The sequence below is a fragment of the Peromyscus leucopus genome, chromosome 7 (genome assembly GCF_004664715.2).
Source record: "Peromyscus leucopus breed LL Stock chromosome 7, UCI_PerLeu_2.1, whole genome shotgun sequence".
NCBI classification, from domain to species: Eukaryota; Metazoa; Chordata; class Mammalia; order Rodentia; family Cricetidae; genus Peromyscus; species Peromyscus leucopus.
Genome location: NC_051069.1, coordinates 56,582,209 through 56,601,237, shown reverse-complemented (window position 1 = coordinate 56,601,237; position 19,029 = coordinate 56,582,209). Strand labels below are relative to the sequence as shown.

The 19,029-nt window shown below is 41.0% G+C and overlaps 1 pseudogene; it reads left to right on the top strand.

Moving 5' to 3' along the window:
• Positions 1-3,369: 3,369 nt before the first annotated feature.
• LOC114695694 lies at positions 3,370-4,024 on the top strand (annotated as a pseudogene).
• The last annotated feature ends 15,005 nt before the right edge of the window (positions 4,025-19,029 follow it).

The following is a 19,029-nucleotide window of genomic DNA, read 5'->3' as shown; positions in this document are numbered from 1 at the left end:
CCTCCTCATTCTTTCAAAGCTTTCTTTAGTTTTGACTTTTGACAGTTGGATTTTAATGCATTTCATACCGACTTTGGGGTTCATGTTTGGGGTTTGTTGGGCCTCCTGGGTCTGGGATGGGAGGGTTAGCTCCTAGTTATCTTTCTAAGCATCCTGCCTGTTTACCTGTCCTTGTTTTGGGAAACTGCTGAAATACTGTAACGATTAAATGATGTCTTACAGGTCTCTACACTGTCTTGAATTTCTCACTCCTTTTTATTTTTTGTTTTTCTGAGTCCTTTTGGATGACTCATGTTTGAGTCCATTGATTCTTCTGTTCTGATCTGCTGTCAAACACTTGGGAATTTTTCTGTTTAGTGTCTGTATTTTTCACCTCCCACACTCTTTTGTGACTCATTTTAGCCTAGCATTGCTCATTGCCAGGGAAGTGGGAATCAGGGCCACAGGAGGAGTCATCCTTGCTGAGTGGAGGATTAGCTGCTTCTGGGTCACTGTGAGGAGACAATTTATGGAAGGAAAAGTGAATTTTGGCTCACAGTTTCTGAGACATTTCATCGTATCATGCTGAGTGGGCCATGGTGGTGTTCACAGTCACAAGAGTATGTAGTGGCAACTTGTTCCCACCAAGGCGAAAAAAGGAAAATAGAAAGAATAGGCCAGAATCAGGAGCAGCCATAACTTCCAGAGGCCCAAACCTAATGATTATTACCAGCCAGAAGTCTCCTAAGGCCCCTGAGTCTTCAAAATAACATCACAAGCTATGACCCAAAATTTCAAACCACCAGCCTGGGATGGGAATGCACGTGAACTGGAGAAGAGCTTGCATTACATGCACCAACTCCGGGTTTCTATTATCAGGACCTGTAAACTGGGCACAGTGGTGCACACCTGTAGTCTTCGAATTCAACAGGTAAATTGAGACCAGCCTGAAATACATAGAACCTTGTTTCAAATAGTGAAGTAATTAATTAAACAATGTCTCCCATGGGAGACATTTCAGACTTAAACCATACCAAACAAGTATGGAGGAAGGAAGAAAAGGAGGAAGGGATTGGAAGGATGGAGAGGGGAAAGAAGGAATGGAGGGAGAGTGTGAGGGCTAGGGGAAGAGATGGAGAAAGAGAAGGAAGGATGGAGGAAGGAAGGGAGGAGGGAGAAAACGAGGGAGGGATGGAGAGGGGGAAGAAGGTAGAGAGGACAGAAGAGAAGTATGTTTCCTGGGATGTGGAGAATTTGGAGCCCTGTATCTTGTAGGTGGTGAAGGATGGTGAGGATGGAACTTGACATGCTATTAAGGCAAAAAGTGCAGAGATTACTGGGGGAAAATACAAATGGGACTCTATACAATCCAGCAATTCTGCTTCTGGTGATTCATCCAAAGGACAGAATCCAGATCTTCAGAGTGGATCTGCTCTCCCAGGCTCAAGGCAGTAGCCTAGATGTAGAAACATCCCAGATGCCATCCAACAGCTGAGTAGACATACTTAAAATGTAGGGATCACATAATGGAATATTTTCAGCCCCTGAAGAGAAGGATGCCTCATGTTAGCTGGGTGACATTAGCAACTCTGAAGTCTCCAAAAAGATGATGGGGCCCACAACAACAATTCCTTCAGGACTATGATAATACCACTAAGCTGACAAACACCACCCAAAGATCAGCTTTGGACTACAAACTGCTCAGGACAATTTTGAAATGACTAGCTGAGATGATTTAGCCTCACAGACTACTCGAGCAAGGACTTGAGACAAGCCCTGCATTTTCACATTATGCAGAGACTGAACAACAAATGATACAGCTACATCTCCCAGGACTTACAATCATCCCAAAATTTTCCTTTTCAGGATCCCCTAAAGAAGCCATCATCCCCAGACAGCAGGAAGTAATTTTAAGGACATGACACTCACATTCCCAAGAGTTGGGGTGGGTGATTTTTGGTCTTTCAATGGGTTATGGATAATTGTTATTGTTTAGGATGGTTGGTTACAAGCTGTTAATTGATAATGGTCAGGAAAAAGGCTAAACAAAAGAAATTAGATTCAGGGTTCTTAATTGAAAAAAAAGAAAAGAAAAAAAGAGGATATAGATATGATAAGATAAAAGGTAGATTATTGAATCTACTCTGAAAAGTAAAAAGGGGAAGATATACAAATGACAAGATAAAGGTAGATTATTAAATCTACTTTTGTAAGCAACTACTAGTTTTAAATGTTTTACATTGGATTGGATTTTTGTATATTGTATACAAATTATGCATATTGATACAAATTTGAGATGATTGATTTTGTTAGAAAATACTGTACCTATATTTCTAATCTTGTTCAAGGTATTGTATCTGTACAGTTCATTTAACAATGTAATACAATTTTCTAGTCCTTGAAAGTTATTACCAACTATTTAGGATAATAAAGAAATGTAAGTTAGTAGTTAGTAATTACAAACTTGTAATTTTATTACAAATAATCAAACTTGTAGTCATATTAGGTATGTGTTCAAGGTTAAGTAGAAATATATTTTAGCTAGACAGGTCATCTTCAAACACTTCAAAGTTCTACAGAATATGGCACTTAAGATTTTTTTTTTTTTTTTTTTTTTTTTTTTCGAGACAGGGTTTCTTGTGTAGTTTTGCGCTTCCTGGAGCTCACTTGTAGCCAGGCTGGCCTCGAACTCACAGAGATCCACCTGCCTCTGCCTCCCGAGTGCTAGGATTAAAGGCGTGCACCACCAACACCCGGCTTAAGATGTTTTAATAACATAGATTTTCTTTCCTTTCCTTTTCTTTTCTTTCTTTCTTTTTCTTTTTTTTTTTTTTTTTTTTTTAATGATAATGAGAAATGTCTGCTCCTGGCAGCACCAATCTACTTCAGAGAAGATGATGATCATTGAAGAAACTCCATATAGAGTTTACTTTCACTGTGGCAAAATTTAGCCACTGGGCAAGAAAATGCTTTTACCTGGACTGCTGACAGTATACTGTCCAAAATGAACAAGCAAGACACAAAAGAAAGGACTGCTGATCCTTGCCAAGACAAGGTAGGAAAGCTCTTTAGAAAATCCTGCTATAGCCGGGCGTTGGTAGCATATGCCTTTAATCCCAGCACTCCGGAGGCAGAGCCAGGCAGATCTCTGTGAGTTCGAGGCCAGCCTGGCTACCAAGTGAGTTCCAGGAAAGGCGCAAAGCTATACAGGGAAACCCTGTCTCGAAAAACCGAAAAAAAAAAAAAAAAAAAAGAAAGAAAGAAAGAAAAGGAAAGAAAAGAAAATCCCGGAGCAGGGCGGCGTTGGAAAGAAAAGAAAATCCCGGAGCAGGGCGGCGTTGGCAGAAGGCAGAGGCGGTGAGAGCCTGGGGCTGCCATGGCGACAGCGAAATGGCGCAGACCCAGGGGCTGATCACCAAGCTGCAGAACCTGAATGATGCCTACTGGGCCGCCCAGCAACTTCCTGGAGATAGCCGTGAGCAACCCTTAGACCGTGGGGTCGGCCAGGGCCGCTTCACCACCTACGAGATCAGGGCCAAGACAAATCTTCCTATCTTCAAGCTGAAGGAATGTACTGTTAGAAGAAGATACAGTGACTTTGAATGGCTTCGAAGTGAACTAGAAAGAGAGCAAGAGCAAGGCTGTAGTTCCCCCACACCCTGGGAAAGCGTTTTTGCGGCAGCTTCCTTTTAGAGGAGATGATGGAATATTTGATGACAGTTTCATCGAGGAAAGGAAGCAGGAACTGGAACAGTTTATAAACTCACTGGTCATCCTCTGGCCCAGAATGAATGTTGTCTTCACATGTTTTTACAGGATAAAATAGTAGATAAAAGCTATACTCCATCTAAAATAAGACACGCCTGAGTTTGGAAAGAAGAGACAGAAATGAGACCATTAACGATTCATCCACACCAATGAAAAAGTTGTAACTAACTTAGCATGCCGCACAGACACTGGTCCACCTGCCTGGGTATACTAACACACACTCCCTGTCATCTCCCTTAGTCATTTGCTTTAGTGGAACTCACTCCTTGAGCCTCTCTGCTAGCTGTGCTTTGCCGTGTCCCTGTGCACACTGTAGCCTCACAAGCCCCTAGAACCTGAGTCCCTCACTAAAGTTGCTGACCTGGCCTTATCTGCAGTTTCTGTGTCGTGTTTCTTCTGGAATCCGATTGACTAGAACATTTCCCCTACTGTGTGATGCCTCCTCTCAGTCCTCATTTATGTGCAGGAGCACAGTGACCATTTGTCTCCAGGGCCACACACACGAGGTGTGCTTTGTCTGCAGAGTGTGTCTTTCTTCGGGCCTGTAACCCCTTTGCATGGAAGATTAATGAGGGAAATCTTTATATTCTGTATAAAAACAAGATCAAATTTATATACTAAAATCATTTGTCTAAAAATTTAAGTTGTTTTCAAATAAAAGTTGAGATGCAAAAAAGAAAGAAAGAAAGAAAGTCCTGCTTTAGAGATGAGTCTGTCAGATATTCCAGGCCTATAGGCCGAAGATGAATGCCTCAATGTTGCAGAGAAACTTTGGGTGACTGTCCAGGCAACCAGCTGTCTCTGTCATTCTAAATTTTTGGAAGTTGCTTACAATGTACTTCCTGTTTACTTAGGCAATATTATATCCTTCTGGGGTCTTTGATGTAGTTGAAGACTAAATAGTTATAATTTTCCTTGGATATGATAAAAGGTAAATTAGATATGAAAACTTAGACTCCCAAATATAGGACAGATAGAATATTTTCTTTAATTTTGCCAAATACAAATAGACTAGACGTTATAACTGTAATTCCTGCTTGATAACTGTTCCATTATATGAAATTTTACTATGTTAAAATTAAAACTTTCCTTTTTGACTAGACAGAAAAGGGGAAGTGCTGTGGGATATCTTTCTGTACACTGTGAATATGTGTTGCTCTGACTGGTTGATAAATAAAGCTGCATTGGTCTATGGCAAGGCAGCTTAGAGGCAGGTGGGAAATCCAAGCAGATATACAGAGAGAAGAAAGGAGAGGAGAGAGAGAGAGAGATGCCAGCCACTGCTGAAGGAGCAGCAAGATGCCAGCAGACCAGTAATGCCATGGCCATGTGACAACTTATAGATTAATAGAAATGGGCTAAGTTATGAGTCAGCCAGCAAGAAACCTGCCATAGGCCATACAATTGATAATTAATATTAGGCCTCTGAATGATTATTTTATAAGTGGCTGTGGGACCACGGGGCAGGGTGGGATGGAGAAACATGGGACTGTGGGGCCAGGTGGGACCAGAGAAACCCTTCCAGCTACAAAGATCAGATAGTTATTTTTGTCCTGTTTTCAAGTTCTGAATAATTTAATTTTTTTCTCTTATTGAAAATAGATTCTTTTCCCATGCAACATATTCTTATTATTGTTTCCCTCCATCTACTCCTCCCAGTTCCTCCCCACCTCCCTCCCCTCCAGATTCACTCCCTTTCTGTCTCTTAGTAGAAGAGAACAGGCTTCCAAGAGTCAACAACCAAACACGACAAAAATTAAATATAAGATGAAGCAAAACTATCATTTTGAAGTTGGACACAACAACCCAACATGAGGAAAAGAGTCCCAAATGCAGGCACAAGAGTCAGAGACGCACTCATTCTCAGTCAGGAGTCCTATAAAAACACCAAGCTAATAGCTATACACAGAGAACCAGTGCAGACTCAGTAGGCCCTGTGCTTTCTTCTTCAGTCTCTGTGAGCTCATATGCTCTTTGCTTAGTTGATTCAGAGGGCCTTGTTCTCCTGGTGTCCTCTATCCCCTCTGGCTCTTACAATCTTTCTGCCTCCTCAGAGCTCAGAGAGGAGGGATTTGACAGACACCTCCAATTCAGGTTCTCTTTCCACCTAGTATGTGGCTGTGGGTCTCTGCATCTGCTCCCATCTGCTGCCTGAGGAAGCCTCTCTGATGATGACTGGATAAGGCACGGATCTATGAGTATAGCAGGATATCATTAGGAATCATTTTACTGATTTTTTTTTTTTTTTTTTTTTAGACCAGTTGTGTTTGGTTTTACCCTAGGTCTCTGGACCATCTAGTCTCTGGGTCTTGGTTACCCAAGCAGTGTTTGGTGTGAGTTTCTTCTTGTGCAGTGCGCCTTAGGTTTTGTGCAGGGTGATAGATATGGATCTATTTGCATTCTTCTACATGCCAATATCCAGTTAGACCAGCACCATTTGTTGAAGATGCTTTCTTTTTTCCACTGTATATTTCTGGCTTCTTTATCAAAAATCAGGTGTCAAAATGTGTGTGGATTTACATGTAGGTCTTCAATTCAACTCCATTGATCAACATATGTTTTTGTTTGTTTGTTTGTTTGTTTTTTGAGATAGGGTTTCTCTGTGTAGCTTTGGTGCCTGTCCTGGATCTCGCTCTGTAGACCAGGGTGGCCTCGAACTCACAGAGATCTGCCTGGCTCTGCCTCCCAAGTGCTGGGACTAAAGGCGTGCACCACCACCACCCAGCAACATATGAGTTTTTAAGGCAATACCATTTGCTTTTTATTAGTACAACTCTGCAGTACAGCTTGAAATCAGTGATGGTGAGACCTCCAGCAGTTCTTTTATTGTTCAGGATTGTTTTAGCTATCCTGGGTTTTTGTTTTTCCATGTGAAGTTGAGAATTGTCCTTTCAAGATCTATAAAGAATTGTGTTGAAATTTTGATGGGGATTGTATTGAATCTGTAGATTGCTTTTGGTAAAATTGCCATTTTTACTATGTTAATCCTACTAATCCATGAGCATGGGAGATCTTTCTATCTTCTGATATATTCTTCAATTTCTTTCTTCAAAGACTTGAAGTTTTTATCATACAAGTCTTTCACTTACATGACTAAAGTTACCCCAAGATATTTTATATTATTTGAGGCCATTGTGAATGGTGTTGTTTCCCTGAATTCTTTCTCAGTCTGTTTGTAATTTGTATATAGAAGGGCTACTGATTTTTTGAGTCAATCTTGTATCCAGCCCCTGAGGTGTTTATCAGCTGTAGGGGTTCCCTGGTAGAATTCTTAGAATCACTTGTGTATAGTATTATAGCATATGCCGATAATGATGCTTTGACTTCTTCCTTTCTAATTTATATCCCCTTGGTCTCCTTCAGTTGTCTTATTGCTCTAACTAGAACTTCAATTACTATATTGAATAGGGATGGGGAGAATGGAGAGCTTTGTCTTTTCCCCATTTTAGTGGAATTGCTTTGATTTTCTCTTCATTTACTTTGATGCTGGATATAGAATTGCTGTAAATTGTCTTAATTATATTGAGACATAATTATATATGTCCATTGTATCCCTAATATCTCCAGGAATTTTATCATAAATGGTGTTGAATTTTGTCATAGGCCTCTTCTGCATCTAGTGAGATAATCATAGTTTTTTCTTCCAGTTTATTTATATGGTGGATTACATTTACTGATTTTTTTAAAATATTGAACCATCCCAGAATTTTGTTTGTGCTCTAACAAATAAAGCTTGCCTGGAGATCAGAGTATGAAGCTAGCCACTAGTTAACCATAGAGGCTAGGCAGAGGGGGCACACCCTTTTAATCCCAACACTAGGGAGGTGCAGACAGGAAGTGAAATGGCTGGGCAGAGAGAGGAATATAAGGCGGGAGGAGACAGGAGCTCAGCATCCCCCCCTTTAGTCTGAGGATTCCTAGAAGTAAGAAGTCTCTCTAGTAGCTGGCTCCTTTATTTCTCTCATCTTTCAGCTTTCACCCTCAATATCTGACTCTGGGTTTTTATTATTAAGACCAATTAGAATTTGTGCTACAGATGACCTTGTTGATGTGTTCTTGGATTCAGTTTGCTAGTATTTTATTATTTTTGCATCTATGTTCACAAGATAAATTGGTCTGTAATTCTCTTTCTTTGTTGAGTCTTTATGTAGTTTGGGTATCAGAGTAACTAGGCCTCATAAAATAAATTGGAAAATGTCCCTTTTGTTTCTATTTTTGTGGGATGATTTGAGAAGTAGTGGCATTAACTCATTTTTGAAAGTCTGGTAGAATTCTATGCTAAAATCATCTGGCTCTGGGCTTTTTTGGGAGGGGGTACTTTTAATGACTGCTTCTTCAGTAGAGGTTATAGGTCTATTTAAAATGTTTATCTGATCTTGATTTAACTTCCATAAGTAGTACCTACCAGGAAAGTTATCCATTTCTTTTAGATTTTTCAATTTTGTGGAGTATAGGTTTTCCAAGTATGACCTAATGATTCTTTGGCTTTCCTCAGTGTCTGTTGTTATATCCCTCTTGGTGATTTTGTTAATTTGGATATTCTCTCTCTGCCTTTTAGTTAGTTTGGATAAGGGTTTGTCTATCTTGTTGATTTTCTCAAAGAACCAACTTTTTGTGTCATTGATTCTTTGTCTTGTTCTCTTTGTATTATATGATTTCAGCCCTCAGTTTGATTGTATCTTGCTGTCTATTCCTCTTGGATGTGCTTGCATCTTTTCATTTTAGAGCTTTCAGGTGTGCTGTTAAATTGTTAGTATGAGCTCTCTCCAGTTTTTCTATGTAAGCTCTTCTCTTAGTGCTCTGAACTTTGACCTTAGCACCACTTTTGTTGTGTCCCATAAGTTTGGGTATACTCTGTCATCATTTTCATTGAATTCTAGGAAGTCTTTAATTTCTTCATTTCTGCCTTGAACCATTTTTTCATTCAGTAGAGAGTTGTTCAGCTTCCATGAGTCTGAGAGCTTTCTGTTGTTTCTGTTGTTGTTGATACCCAGCGGTCTAATGATACATGGTGGTCTGATGGAATGCAGGGAGTCATTCCAATATTCTTGTATCTGTTGAGGCTTGCTTTGCATTCAAGTATGTGGTCAGTTTTGGAGACAGTTCCATGAGGTGCAGAGTAGAATGTATATTCTTTGTGTTTGAGCTAAAACTCACACTGAGTTTGAGTTACAGTCCCTGTAATGGAAAGAATTCTGGTGTCTGGGGACCCACCAGTTGATGAAGTTCCTTGCCTGCTAAGAAGTGACCAGCAGCAAGCTGCAGTGTTGCTGAGATGGTTCTGCAGGTGCTGATTCCACATAGAAAGTACAACTCTGCTTCTAGATGGTGGGCCCCATCACATTCCTGATATAGAGTTTATTCTTCAGATGCCATTACCATCCTAGCTTCATTTGCATAGTAAGATGACCTGGCTAGTTAGATCCTGACATAAAGGCTGATTTCTAAAAGTCCTGTGTGAATGATGTTGCCAGGGGCTGGGAGACAGCTCACCTAGCAGACTGTTTGCCTTGAGAGCGTGAAGACTTGAGTTCGATTCCCAGAATCCTTGTGAAAAATGTTGAATGTGGTGGTGTGTGCTTTAAATGCCAGTGCTGGGAGATGGAAACAGGCAGGTTTCTGGGGCTGGTTGGCCAACTAGTCAAACCTAATTAGAGAACTCCAGGACAGTGAAATCAAGTCACTCATGCTATGTTTAAAAAGCATTCTTAGGATGACCTTTGTTCATCTCTTATTTTTAACTGATTTACACCATTATGTAGAAAATTATTTTTCATATAAAATGTATTAGTTGGATGTTGGGTTTTTAAACTCCTATCTGAATTTCTGCTTTTACTTGGGGTGTGGAGATCATTTACGCTTAATGTAGTTGTTGACATGTTTGGTTTGAGCCATTTGCTTTTTGTTACAACTTTTCTTTGTTCCTGGTTTCCTCTTTTTCTTCTTCTCCTTCTCCTTCTCCTTCTTCTTCTTCTTGTTCTTGTTCTTCTTCTCTGTCTTATTTTGAATTAATTAACCTTGTTTCTAGTGATTCCAGTTTTCTGTTTTATTGGCTAATTAGCCAATAAATGATTGCTGTAGAGTTCAGTGACTGCTTTAGGGTTCAGTGATTGCATTAGGGTTCAGTGACTGCATTAGGGTTCAGTGACTGCTTTAGGGTTCAGCGATTGTCTAAGAGTTCAATGAGTGCCTTAGGGTTTAGTGATATTGCTTTAAGATTTATAGGATTTAATGGACCTCATACCACTAGCCAGTGCCACTGCACTTACTTCATGAATGTTTAAGAACTTTCTGACAGTGTTTTTCCATTTCTGCTTTCTCAGCCTTTATGTTGCATAGACAAATATTTATTCCCAGTTATGGTGCTGTGCATGTTAAAGATCAAGATGATGGCAGACGCTGTGTCTGGTGGACGGCGACTTCCTGTTCATATCCCCACAGGCTTTCCTCTACGACCTTGACTCTCAATCTGTACTTTGACCTTGGACCATACAGCCTTGTTTGAGAAAGCCCTGATCTTGAAGGCAGCTTCTCGTTAATTCTATCTAAACTCTGCAGCCATTACTACTAAAAACAGTTGTCTTCAGGGAAGACTTGCCGAGCACTTACAGCACTTACTGCTTTGTGGTAGTGGGCTATGGTCATCAAGTCACTTATCTCTGTTTTGTCTTCAAAGGACAGAGACTAGGGAGAGAATCAAGATCTGTTTTGTCTCTTTTCCAAGTGCACTAAAGCCCTCACTAGGGCTCCATCCTCATGACCTAATAAGCTTTCAGAGGCTCCACATCTGAATAACAGTTCATTGGCTTGTCCAGTACCAGTGTGGATTTTGAGGGGCATAACATGTAGTGGTGTTATGTTATTAATGTCACAATATGTTGCCATTTTGTTTAGTTATCTCTAAAGAGATTTGCATAGTCAAATAGCACCCATTATCCATGTGGTGCCCATTTCTGCTGCTCTTCATCCCTTTATATAGACCCAGTTTCCATCTGGTATCACTTCCTCCCTGAAAGATTTTATTTAACAAATTTGTTAAAGCAAATCTGGGGTTGGGGTGATGGGCTCAGCCAGTGTGTCTGCAAACACCTTTACTTTGAGTGCTGTTTTTGATGGGTGTAAGTTAAAGCTGGTTGTTTCATTTTTTTTTTTTTTTTTTTTTTTTTTTTTTTTTGACTGTGAAGACCTTCCATCCTCTTCCTGCTACCATTGCCCCAGCAATGAGTCTGCTGTCATTCTTGTGTCCCAGTTTTTCCTGTGCACAGCGTGTCCCTTGTTTAGCTGATTTTAGGTTTTGTGTCCATACTTGACTTTCAGCTGTTTGCTGATAGTGTGCCTGGATTTTATTTTCTTCAGGTTTCTTATGCAAGGCACTTACTAAGTTTCTTGGGTTTAGAGTTCTCATCATATTTTAATGTTTCTTGTTATTATTTCTTGAATTATCTAGGTTAGGACATCTGAAGCATACCGACAGCTCTTGGGTGCTCATTTCATCTTTTATTTGAAGCTCATTGTATGATTTTTAATGGTCTGTATTGAAGTTCACCATTCTTTCCTTCTGCAACATCTTTTCTTATAATCCTGTCTGTCATAGTGTCCAGTCAGTGCAGCATTCTTCTCTATACTGGAGCTTTGTAATAGCTTTGCCTCCATTTCAATGTCCAAGCATTTAGAGTATAGATTTGTTTAAACGTCCTTCTCTGAATCATTTTGGATTGACTCTGACTGATTTTTCTCCCCATCATGGGCCATATTTTAACATTTTTTGTATGCCTGGTGATCTTTGCTTCAGTTTCAGACATTATGAATATATTGTGAAGAATGCACTTTGATCCATGGAGTTTGTCAGTCTCTCTGTTCGGCTCAAAATCCTGAGTTCAAGTGATGTTCCCACCTCAGCCTCCCAGAATTGGAACTACAGGCATGCACCATATACCCAACATAAAGCCAGTCTAAACCGGAGCTTAGTAGCAAATTGCATGCTTAGTGTTTATAGGGCTCTGGATTGAAACCTGAGTGCAAACAAAACAAAACAAAACAAAACACACAATAAAACACTGTGCATGTGAGAGTGAGCACACACACCCATTCAACTTCTTCAAATTCAAGTTTAATACATCTCTTACATCAACTAATCAACATATCGATTTGTTGTGGGAGTTACCTAAACATACTCTCCTTTTACCCCCAGTCTGTGCACATGCCATTCCCAATACCTGAAGTGGCACCTCCCTATTTATTTAGCTAACTTCCACCCTTTATCTGTTGGTTCAAATATCACTTCCTCAGTACCCTCTCCTGATTCCTAGAACTAGTTTTGATCCCGACTCTTGGGTTCTCAGAGTTCTTTTTTTCTTATGCAACTCAATTTCTTAGAGTTTGGATTTTACACTAAATCATGACCTCATAAGGAGAAAAACATCAGTTATATACACACAAATATATATACATACACACAGATGTGTACATTTAGACATATATATACATACATGCATATATATGTGTATATGTATATTTAAAGCTATGTCTCTCATAGTGAGGAACCCATGAAAGCACTAATTTAAACTTTCTTTAGATTGATCAAGCTGACTACATATTAAGGAAATATTCTCCAGTGTTTACTTCAAAGGACCCCAGTGAAGTGAAGATGCTGAGGTGTATGATAGAAAGTATATGAGCTCTGACACCAGACAAACGTGAGTTTAAACTGCGGTATCATCACTTATTAGCCGAGTGACCTGGGAAAGTTGTTTGCTTTCTGAGGCTCGAGGTGTCAGTGCTAATGTTAACACGGAGACAGTAATAGCTTCTTCCTGGAGTTGTTATGACAAGGGAATGAGGTGAACTATATAACACTCTTAACATAATGCTTAAAATACAGGAGGGCTGCAGAGACGCTGCCTGGCCTCTGTTCCTCTTTCGGCATTCTCGGTCATCTTCTCCTGAGTGAATTATAACACTAATGCGTACAGATATTACACAGAGAAAAACAGTTCCCTTGTCTAGGTTGATGGCAAAAACACGGACAAACCTAGACATAAAACGAAGGAGAATCGGAATCAGAGGAGACTCAAGAGAAAGTCTTCACTGTGGCGAAGGGATTGAAATTCAGAGAAGTTAGTATCCAGAACCCGGGAGGAAGCAACAAGGATTGGAGGAAAAGCACCCCTAAGTATCTTAGGGTAACTGAGGTCATACAAGGACAGACTCACACTGAGTCCTGAAAGATGACTCTCGTGTGACATTGACTGACAGAGAAGGTGGAGTTCTGGGGCCTGTTCTGTTGTTGTCTCCATTTCTGAGACCCAGGAGTCCTGGTGTGAAAGTGTCCTGGGGCACTGGTGTCCAGAGGTGTTCGTGTGTGGTTTCTATGCAGATCTGTCTATTAGTTGTTACCATCAACTATATCTAGCTCCGTGGAGTAAAATTCATATAAGGGGCAGGTCAGGGCCCTGTGAGGACCCACAAAGGTTGGGTCCATATGCCGTGCTGTCGGGAAAGGTGGCCGGTGGCTAGGAAGAGAACTGTGAACTCTTGTGTCAGGGGCCCTGATATGAACCAAGTCATTGGCGTCTTATGATTGTGTGTTTTTCTTCTGAGTTGATCTCTGGGACAAGTGCCAGAAAAATAAATGAGAACCAGAGTCCAAATTAAACATTGTCTTATCATATGTCAGAGACAAAAGCATGAAGATCAAAATCTCCATCCCAACTAGAGCTAGGACAAAGGAAAAGAGTGGCAGCTGAAACCATAGTTTGGAACTAAGAAGTGGAACAAATGAAGCTGACCATCTGCTGGAAAGGAGCGGGAGCCTCAGAAAACCACTGGGCTGGGACCTGGTGGGCACCTCCATGACCTCTGCCTAGTCAGGGAAGACTGGGAGGAGTAGCAGTCTCCTCCGCTGAATGGGGAATGTCACACAAGACCAGTGCAAATTAGTTCTTTAACAGCAGCTCTCCATCCTCTACCATTGTTAGCACCCACCTTCCAGTTTCCACGATTTTCCAAGATGCCCCAGGAGGCACTGCCTTTGTCCTTAGCAGAAAAACACATGTCAGGAAGAATACACAACCTTCCTAAGTCAGTTCGCAATGCTCTACGTTTTTCTACTTGTAGATGATTCTAAAATATCACTTAGCTCTTCTGGGCCTCACCTTACTCAAACTGAATTGGTGGTGAGGATTAAAATGATATTCTATTCACTGAGTACTTAATAACATGTTAACACTTAGTATTGTCAAAACATTTATTTTTCCTTTAATTAAACTTCTTATTTATTAGTGTGTTATGTATTTTAGAGTTCATATAGTGGCATACATATGGAGGCCAGAGGACAGCTTTGTGGGTCTCTTCTTCTACCATTTTGTGGGTTCTGGGGATTGAACTCGGGTCATCAGTCTTGCATGCAGGCACCTTTACCCGCTGAGTAATCTAGCTAGCCCAAATTATACATTTTAAACATTTAAACATATATACAAATGCATACCACACACATGTTAGGACTAATCTAGACCACAGTGAAGGAAGCAGGAAGATGATGATGGAGATACTGGACGAAGGGATTCTGTAGTTAATGGGAGAAAAATGCTGACTTTTTAAATGACTATGAGATATTTTGGCTTTCATCTGATTGCTTTATTTGATTTTGAAAGAAGTGTTTCCCAAAGTCCTAAAGTCCAAATCCTTCTTCATTTGTAGTGATTTTTCTTGCATCATTTTTACACAGGTTTCCTTGTAAACTATATAGTTTATCACTGATTGAAAATAAAAATGAATAATAAACTGGGTGCCTGTTAGTAAGTCCTGTGTGATTCAAGGATACTGAAGAGAGATTAAGTTGTGTACACATCTGTCGCATCCTAAGTCAATGAAATGGTTATTGTGTTAATTGGACGTTTATTATATTTATCTCTCGGGGCTACAATAGCCTTACAGCTTATCAGTTTTCAAGTTAACACAGCTTTGCACAGAGTCCAAGTCCTAATTACTAATAAAAAACTAGTTAAATGAAATCACAATGATGGGGGATGAAGGGTTGGAAGCAAAGTTGCACACGAGTGCTCAGACAAACTAAAGCACCAGCCCCATTTGGCTTCTTTGAGGTTTCATATGCAGACTCTGCCGTGGGTTTGATCAGTGAAGCTCCAGCCAGTCACGTGACTGCCTCGGGACCCTGGACTATGAAGTGACACCTTCAACCCATTAAGCCTTTGTCACCAAATAACCCCCCCCGCAAGTATCTCTGGGTTTGAAACTTGGGGAGGCATTGGAAATGAGGAAGAGTGAGCCTGGATGCCAAACACCACACAGGTAATTTTCTTCCTTTCTTTTTAAAAAAATTTTATTTAATTTACATTTGTGTGAGGATGTCGGATCCCCTGGAACTGGAGTTACAGACAGTTGTGAGCTGCCATGCTTGTGCTGGAAATTGAATTCAGGTCCTCTGGAAGAGTAGCCAGTGCCCTTAACCACTGAGCCATCTCTCCAGCCCGTGTGTAATTTTCATATTATGCAGGGGTTTTCCTGGGGCTTTTGAACGGGACGTACACAGCAGCCATATGTACAAAACCATTAGGCAATCCCTCAGGCCTCACTTAAAAATCCTTCTCTAGTTAGTCTTCTCAGATGAACTTCTCATTTTGTTTTACATTTTAACTCTTCCATTTCCCTTTATTCTTTATCTGGAGAGCGCCACCCCCACCCCCCCATCACGGGCCCCCAATCCTGGGTCTTTATATGGACCCAGAGCTTCTTCCCTTTTAGGGGTAGTGAAGGCAGAAGAGACCAGGTTCCCTCTCTACTGTGACTTCTTCAGTTGGCTTTTCAAGAATTCTTCCCGCCAGCCTCCTTGTTCCTCACTGCGGTCCTTTCTTCCCTTTCACGGATTCTTAGGCCTTAGTTAGAGGGTGGAAGGAGACATGAAACTGAAGATACACCAGCGGGCACTTTTAGAAGAGCGTTCGCCTGTTCTTCAATCCATGATGCAAAAATATTAGTTTTGACATCTGTAAAGATAATGATACTAACATAGATTTTAAAAAGAGTTTTCCATAAGGTATGTCATTAATATATACATTTTCATATATTTGACCCTGTCTTTGCCTCCTCCTAATGACATGCTTTTGCACAGTTGTATTCATTAAGCTGTGGAATAAGAAGTTGATAAAAGCTGGTAAAAGAAGCCTGTGGGACCATGGCCTTATAGGACAGGTAAGCCTGACCAGGGGAAGGTTGAATTACCCAGCTCTGCACCCAGTTGCCTTCTACAAGCAGACAATAGGCAACTGGTTGTTAATCCACTTGAAGCACAACAGAAGTTGGTAATGTGAGGGCAATATAGACCCCATCTTAGGGAAGGGCCACCATCTTAGACCACCTGCTGTACTCATTTCCAGGAAGGACCTCAGGAATGTGCCATGACAATTCAAATAGATACAGGGCAGTATGCTCCTGTCGACATTCTGTCTGCAGTTTATGGCCCTTGAAGATATCTAGATAATCCTGCTGAGCAGCCCAGATAATCCTGTTCAGCAGGTTGTGGTTCCCCACCAAAAGTCCAACCCAATAGTTTCAAATGTGGTTTTACGCCGAAAGTCTTAGACCAATAGTTTCAAAAAAAATCACCTTGCCCCATATCCCTTCTACCCAATCCCAAGATGCCAAAGCATGTAATTCCTGACTTGTGGTTTTTCCCTATAAAAACTCTACTCCTGGGCCTGCTGCCGCCACCACCACTGCCACATTTCCCTCCATCTGCCCTGCAGTGGCCCAGGTTCTAACCTGACAATAAAAGGACCCTATGTCCTTGCATTGGAAACTGGCTCCTTGGTAGTCTCTGGGGGTTTCATGAAATGGGTACAACATTAACAAAGAGCATCCTAGCAAACAAAGAACTCCCACTCTGTGAATGCAAAGAGGCCCATAGCACACAGAAGACCTGAGATCTGAGTTCAAATCTACCACAGGACAGTAGGTAACCCGAGGGAGCCACTTATGTTCTCTCTAGGCTTCAGTTTCTTCTTCTACAAAATGAGCACATTAGTGAAGATGCTGGTCACCATTCTGAGGATCAGGAAAGAGGGAAGACACTGTGTTACCCTCACTCTGTGACTCTGTACAGGTGACCAAGTGGGCTGTGTTGGCATCTACTGAAATCCTAGCACTCAGGACACAGAGACAGAAGGATAAGAAGTTCAAACCCAGCTTGGGCCACTTGCAAAACCATGTTTAAGGAAAAGAAAATCAAAAGAATGGAAATACAGATGTCAAGAACATTCAGCAATGAAATAATATGCAACTCTTGTTTTTCTCTTCATCAGAACTGGGAAAGCCATGATTCTAGCCATGGCTATGGTTCTGTTAATTTTCTTTACATCTTTGCTTCAGTGTACTACTTGATTTATATTACTCTGTGATTATTAAAATGAAATAAATATATAATTAAAAGACTGGAGATAAATAGTATTTCTTAGTTTTTCATATAGGAGGGGCTTAGAGGTTCTATTTGGCAGGCATGAGGTGGAACCATCTTCTGAAGCAGCTTTGAGAATGGACAGAGCTTCTTCATAGAAAACACCCGGCTCTGACAGTGGCTTCAGGATATGTCAGGCCAACACTTTAGACCCTTTAGACTGATGGCACTCGTGAGGGTTGGAGGTACTTCTGTCTCCTCATAGCACCATTAGTTGACACTCAGAGCATGATGTAGCTCTCCTTGCAATAATCCTGGAGATGGATATGATCAGCTGGCCCTCTCCAAGCAAACCCAAATTACTCTTTTGTTTTTTCTTTATAGTCATCTGTTTGTACCTATTTTATACTATGCCTTCATTTTGCAGATTTGCAAATGATTAACTGTGTTAACAAAAGGACAACTTTCTACTAAAGATACTGCCTTAGTTAGAGTTTCTATTGCTGTGAAGAAACATCATGACCACAGTAGCTCTTATGAAGAAAAACATTTAATTGGGGCTGGCTTACAGTTTCAGAGGTTTAGTTCATTATCATCATGGTGGGAAACACCATGATGATCATGGTGGGAAACATGGCAGTGTGCAGGCAGACATGGTGCTGAAGAAGGAGCTGAGAATTCTACATCTTGATCCACAGGCAGCAGGAGAGACTGCCACACTGGGCATGACTTCAGCATATGTGAGACCTCAGAGCCTGCCTCCACAGTAACACACTTCCTCCAACAAGGCCACACCTCCTAATAGTGCCATTCCCTATGGGCCAAGCATTCAAACATATGAGTCAGTGGTGGCCATACCTATTCAGACCACCACAGATTCCTTCTTTGTCAGAGACCTAATGAGTTTTCATTCTCCATCATGCAATCAGAATTTTATCCCCAGGCAATGTAGACGATACTTGTGTGGGCATTCCAGTGTAACACGAATTGCTATATGGTCTTATTAATTAAAAAACCGGAGCCAGATATTGGGGTGAACGCTAAAAGATCAGAGAAATAGAACAAGCCACAGCTAACCTCACCTCGCCAACTTCTCAGCTGATCTTGTTTCCTTAGACTGAAAGCCTCTGAGTCCTCATTGGAATGGATCTCAGCTAAATTGCTGCTAAAAAGCCTAAAAGCTTTAAAGCCTCTAGTTCTTGGTCCTCACACCTTATATACCTTTCTGCTTCCGGTCGTCAGTTCCTGGGATTAAAAGTGTGCGTCTTTTCCAAGCAAGACATGAGATCTCAAGTCCTGGGATTAAAGGTGTGTGTCACCATGCCTGGCTGTTTCTAGTGTGGCCTTGAACTCACAGAGATCAGAATGGATCTCTGTTCCCAAATGATAAGATTAAAGGCATGTGTGCTACCATTTTCTGGCCTCTATGTCTAATCTAGTGGCTGTTCTGTTCTCTGACCCCCAGATAAGTTTATTGGGGTGCACAATATATCAACCACATTCCAGTATCTCCTGGTTCAGTCAAATACTGCAGCTGGTCCTATGTTGGCAGGATTGAGAGGAGAAAACATGATGAATTACAAGGAAAAAGATGCAACGTTAACAATGTAAGTGTGTGTGTGTGTGTGTGTGTGTGTGTGTGTGTGTGTGTGTGTGTGTATTTGTTCTTTTACCCTGCATTACCACATACATGGATGGCCTACGGCTTTTCTTTAGTGCATTAGCAGAGTGGATGAGTTCCTCTGCCTGCTGTAACACAGTTCCTACCGAGTTAATGGCATGACACAGCACGAAGGCATTCTCCTTCCAAACGGCAAAGTCTGGAATGGATGGCACAGCGCTAGAGCCAGCATTGTGTCAGGGCGTTTCCT